The 6,000-nt window shown below is 35.4% G+C and overlaps 2 long non-coding RNA genes and 1 pseudogene across 3 annotated transcripts; 2 read left to right on the top strand and 1 right to left on the bottom strand.

Annotated features, from left to right (window-relative positions):
• The window catches only part of LOC18778357, a 1,775-nt pseudogene extending 727 nt beyond the window's left edge, over positions 1 to 1,048 (top strand).
• On the bottom strand, positions 3,045 to 4,463 carry LOC109948863. 2 transcript variants are annotated; one of them, XR_002271326.1, is made up of 4 exons: positions 4,229 to 4,463; positions 3,764 to 3,854; positions 3,490 to 3,576; positions 3,045 to 3,318 (listed from the first exon to the last, which is right to left on the bottom strand). It is a non-coding gene; the product is annotated as an uncharacterized LOC109948863 (long non-coding RNA). The 2 variants fall into 2 exon arrangements; XR_002271325.1 differs by having other exon boundaries at positions 3,764 to 3,825; positions 4,229 to 4,459.
• Positions 4,528 to 5,082, top strand: LOC109948864. Its single transcript, XR_002271327.1, has 2 exons — positions 4,528 to 4,583; positions 4,668 to 5,082. It is a non-coding gene; the product is annotated as an uncharacterized LOC109948864 (long non-coding RNA).

Below are 6,000 nucleotides of genomic sequence, written 5' to 3'. Positions count from 1 at the left end.
GGGGTTGTGAGAAAAGTGATCGACAAGTATGTGGGGGAGATTGAAATGCTTGAAAGCAAGCACGTCTTGAGAGTTGACCAGGCAGAGCTGGAGACCGTGATTCCGCAAATTGGGTGCCTCGTGAAGATAGTGAATGGGGCTTACAGAGGATCAAATGCAAAGTTGCTGGCAGTGGACACAGATAAGTTTTGCGCTAAGGTGCAGATAGAGAAGGGTGTGTATGATGGTAGACTTCTTAAAGCTGTTGAGTATGAGGATATTTGTAAACTTGCCTAATGAGTTTGCTTGAAAACCTTTTTAATTGAGACTGAACTATATTTTTTTATGATTGATCATCTGCCTTTCAAATGTGTTACCTTGTTTTGAATGTCTATTTGTTACCCTGTTTTTAAAGTCTATTCTGATACTTTTGCATGTTTCTTCTGTCTCCTTGTATGTTTAGGCCTTGAAAGTTTGAACATTATTTTGTAACGTTTATCACTAAATTTTTTTACTTATATCAGTTTGTGTACAGTCATAGTAGCTTGGTTGTAAACTCATTCCTGTCTTTCAGTTATATTGTAATTAATATATTTAACTTTGTATATTATATGGAAATTCACACTGCATATAGCATCTGAATATGCAGATTCATTCATCATTGCGGACATTGTTTAGAGGACAAAATAGAAATTTCGATGCAATTGCTGGTAATTGATAACACGACATTTTTTCTAATTTGTTGCAATGGTTTATGTTTTTTATACGTTTTAGTCTGACCCAATTTTCTACAGCCCCATTCTTGTTCGTTCTATATTACCTAACATTGAAGTGTTTCTGTGTGATACGTATTCCTTCAAGAGCTGAACACATGTGGGAGCTCTCCCACTTTTGGGCACTGATGCATGAAGCAATGGATTATTTTTTTCCTTCAGGAAATTTTACTACCATTTAAGAGGTTTTATTTCTTCTCAATAGTCATTCCTGGGTAAACAAATATTTCTTGTGTGCTTTTATGGTAGGTAGTTTGGGGTTTCTTTGGTATGAATAATATGATTTCTTTTTTGGGTATATGAGACTTCTTTGACTCACTCTGTTGCCTGCATTCTTTTTCAGTTGGTTGTGGGGTTGAGTCTTCACCCAGTTGATGTCTGAGAGTAGGTGCTTGGTAATGGAAAAGTTGAAAAGCATATTAATGTGGGATGAGATACTAGGTACAGCAATAGAGGTGTTAGGATAGTTGTGTTGTGTCCTCGTCCAACTGCTGCCTCTCAAGATTGATTTTGCAAAGTTGGTATGAAAAATTCTTTATGTCAAATCATACCTGCCTATTATGTATGCCCTGGTTCTTTTGACACCAGTCTAGAGCCTCTGTGAATGGTTTTCTGCTTGTGGAAACCAACGGTTCTCATTGCACATGTATTCCATGGTTATGTTTTCAATATTTTTATGCACTGTTACACGGTTCTTTTTGCAATACATATTTTCTGTGGATGAACAAGTTGGGGATTGGCACTTGTACATCCTTTTCCATTATTATGTATTAGGGTTGAGAGAAATAGCTGTATTTACAATGGAAAGATGCACAAAGAGGCTAGTAGCTATGAGTTATTAAGTTGCTAAAGTAAGGGCGTGTGCTCATGTTCGTTCTGCCGCCGATTGAAGCCTCTTGGAGAGTTGCATCTCAATACCTTCATCATGCTTGATGTATTAGAAAAATTATAGGTTCAATTGTCATTGTAATCAGAGTAAAAGCAATTTGATAGCGTGCATGATAGTGTTCTCTCTTGCTCTGCTGCTATGAAATTCTTATTTACCGATTGGCAAAGAAGAAAACATAGTTTCGACAAAGTCAATACATCATTACAAGAACCCTAGAATACACTAGCGGAACTAGGACAAAGGCTACAGTGGGCTGTAGCCTAGGGAGGTTTTGGGGTTAAACAAAAATCAAACCTATATATTTGCCAGTTAATTTACTGTGGACCTTGCATTTTTGTACCCAATATTTGATAGCTGCCTTCTTTTGAACGAAGATTCATTGAGGGAGACAATTACTTCTCTTTTGAATATGAATCGATGTGCAACTCCAACTATCATTTCAAAGGTCAACATGAATTCATGCTAATATAAGGATGGATAACAATTGTCGTGTCCATGAGATTCGAATTCAGGATTACTTTTCAACGAAGTGGAGACTGTTATTAGACCAAATGGCCATTGACATACGATATAATAGCAATATTAGGCCAATACATGTACACTATAGAGGCAATATTAAAGCAATATAACCACAATACGATAGCAATAGTATTACAATATCACCTATAAAAATATAATTATTGTCCACTTATTGCAGATTTTTCACATGTTCAGAAATTTTGTTCTCTCTTAGCTCACTCGGCTCTCTCTCTCTGGCACATCTCTCTCTCTCTTTGGTATCTGTCTATCGCAGCTCTGTATCTCTCTCTTGGCTCTCTCTCTCTCTCTCTCTCTCTCTCTCTCTCTCTCTCTCTCTCGTGCAACTCTCTCTTTGCTCTCTTTCTGTAGCGCAGCTCTCTCTCTGTCTCTCTCTAGCTTCGTTCTGCCTCTTTCTCCCCTTATTCGCTCTCTGTCTCTTTATTCATACCTTCCTTTTTTTTGTAAATTATTTTTTAGTTGTTATTATTTTTTAAAATAATTTCTTACAATGTCTTACGATGCAATTATGATGCACCTGATTGCCTGTTTTTGAAAGGTACGTTGTTTCTTTCTCCTCCTCGTCTTCTTTTTTAATGCAATATGGCCCAAACCGTAAATCCATTGATGAGCCGTAGTCAATATACATACACTAGAGAGGCAATATTAGGGCAATATAATGGCAATACGATAGCAATAGCATTACAATATACATGCAATACGATGGCAATATGCATACAATATGTATACAATACACATGCAATATTAGTATAATACACATGCAATAGGACAGCAATATTAAGTCAATCTACATACAATACACACACATCCAGTACATACTACAATTTAGACATGGAAAATAAATCGCCACCGAATCCTAACAATACTATCCCAAGAAGCAAAAATTATTTCTTTCATAAAACTTGACAATTCAATTGTTATTACATAGTCAACCAATCTTTGCTCTATTACATACATACTTCATACCTATAATTATAAATAATGGAGAGCTCACAAATTCTACTAATTTGATCTTAACTTCAATTTGTTCTTCGTTGTATGAGTTAGCTCTCCCTTCTTGCACATTTTCCAAGTTGTTCTGTTCTCCTCCCGTGTAGCAATATCAGCAACAACAGGTTATCTACAGATCTGAAATCATAACTGCACATGATTCTCAATTAGCAAAGAGGAAAACCATTTTCTTTTATAACTTTGGTTCTGAAATATATAACAAAATGCAAATACCTTTGCTTCTGAAAAGAAGCAAAAGTTTGTCAACCAATTCATAGTAAAAACGAAGAAACTAATGAACCTAACCAGAGAAATGCTAACCTGCAAAACCAACTCCAATACTTTAACCACATCATTAATACTTGAGATTTTCTTCTCATGGATTATGATTAGAGGATTTTCCAATTCCTATCAGCACATACACAAGTTTGAAGATAATCAGCATCAAGCAAAAAGGGACTTGAGGTGCTGCTAACTTTAACAAGCAGCCCTCTAACAGTTTTAAGACATAGTATCTTTTAAAATAAATAAAAAAATAAAAGCTTTTTTCCAATCATCAGACATCATTGGCATTACCACCACGAATTCAACTTACAGAATCTAAGGGTAATGATTGAGTGGAATGATCTATCTTGACATGCTTTCTCAATGGATCATCTGAAAAAGGAAGATGAACCAATTACTTCCTGCAAAGCATTAAAACAAGTAGAAACTAAGGCAGCAAAATCAAAATGCATCTGAGGCACAAGGCACACAATATAATCAACCTCCAACGTCTTTAAGTTGTAGTTATATCATATTATACGCAAACCCAAACAATTAACAATACAGAATAAGCTGAATATTTGAATAGGGAAAAACAAGAAACAAAATAGAAAATGGCCAGAAACACACGAGATAATGTATCTTTATTGTCTATAAAGAAATAGAAACGCTCAAGAATACAACAAATTTTACTGGTAGATAGTCGGGAATAAGAAAGTAATAGCATTTCGAAGACAATTGTTCTTCCTTTTCTCCAATGAGGGTACTTCAGAGATAGCCATGATTATGAACTCACCAAAATTATCTGATGCTGGCACTTCATGGGATCTCTTTTTGAGTGCATCCATGACAGATGCTTCACCTTGCAAAGATCCTGGATCTTGAAGTGAAAAAGAAGTAAATTATACCCCCAATCTATAGATAATTAGTACGAGATGCATGAAGAAGCAGCTCAAATTAATTCAAAAAACACCCGTCCAAAAAAGCTTGAGCTCAGACTAATTATTACATTCTTCAGCCTCAGAGTTAAAAGTGTCTCTGTTGCGCATAGTACATTGTTTATCTTACTCCATAACATGCAAAGGAGCTGACAATTCTTCGTTTTTACTATGAATTGGTTGACAAACTTTTGCTCCTTTTCAGAAGCAAAGGTATTTGCATTTTGTTATATATTTCAGAACCGAAGTTATAAAAGAAAATGGTTTTCCTCTTTGCTAATTGAGAATCATGTGCAGTTATGATTTCAGATCTGTAGATAACCTGTTGTTGCTGATATTGCTACACGGGAGGAGAACAGAACAAGTTGGAAAATGTGCAAGAAGGAGCTAACTCATACAACAAAGAACAAATTGATGAAGTTAAGATCAAATTAGTAGAATTTGTGAGCTCTCCATTATTTATAATTATAGGTAGGAAGTATGTATGTAATAGAGCAAAGATTGGTTGACTATGTAATAACAATTGAATTGTCAAGTTTTATTAAAGAAATAATTTTTGCTTCTTGGGATAGTATTGTTAGGGTTCGGTGGCGATTTATTTTCCATGTCTAAATTGTAGTCTGTAATGGATGTGTGTGTATTGTATGTAGATTGACTGAATATTGCTGTCCTATTGACTGTGTATTGTACTAATATTGCCTGTGTATTGTACTAATATTGCCTGTGTATTGTATACATATTGTATGCATATTGCCATCCTATTGCATGTATATTGTAATGCTATTGCTATCGTATTGCCATTATATTGCCCTAATATTGCCTCTCTAGTGTATGTATATTGACTACGGCTCATCAATGGATTTACGGTTTGGGCCATATTGCATTAAAAAAGAAGACGAGGAGGAGAAAGAAACAACGTACCTTTCAAAAACAGGCAATCAGGTGCATCATAATTGCATCGTAAGACATTGTAAGAAATTATTTTAAAAAATAATAACTAAAAAATAATTTACAAAAAAAGGAAGGTATGAATAAAGAGACAGAGAGTGAATAAGGGGAGAAAGAGGCAGAACGAAGCTAGAGAGAGACAGAGAGAGAGCTGCGCTACAAAAAGAGAGCAAAGAGAGAGTTGCACGAGAGAGAGAGAGAGAGAGAGAGAGAGAGAGAGCCAAGAGAGAGATACAGAGCTGCGATAGACAGATACCAAAGAGAGAGAGAGATGTGCCAGAGAGAGAGAGCCGAGTAAGCTAAGAGAGAACAAAATTTCTGAACATGTGAAAAATCTGCAATAAGTGGACAATAATTATATTTTTATAGGTGATATTGTAATACTATTGCTATCGTATTGTGGTTATATTGCTTTAATATTGCCTCTATAGTGTACATGTATTGGCCTAATATTGCTATTATATCGTATGTCAATGGCCATTTGGTCTAATAACAGTCTCCACTTCGTTGAAAAGTAATCCTGAATTCGAATCTCATGGACACGACAATTGTTATCCATCCTTATATTAGCATGAATTCATGTTGACCTTTGAAATGATAGTTGGAGTTGCACATCGATTCATATTCAAAAGGAAAGTAATTCTCTCCCTCAATGAATCTTCGTTCAAAAGAAGGCAGCTAT

The sequence above is a fragment of the Prunus persica genome, chromosome G4 (assembly GCF_000346465.2).
Source record: "Prunus persica cultivar Lovell chromosome G4, Prunus_persica_NCBIv2, whole genome shotgun sequence".
In the NCBI taxonomy this organism is placed as follows: Eukaryota; Viridiplantae; Streptophyta; class Magnoliopsida; order Rosales; family Rosaceae; genus Prunus; species Prunus persica.
The sequence above is the reverse complement of the archived record's forward strand: the minus strand, read 5'-3'. Positions and strand labels throughout refer to the sequence as shown.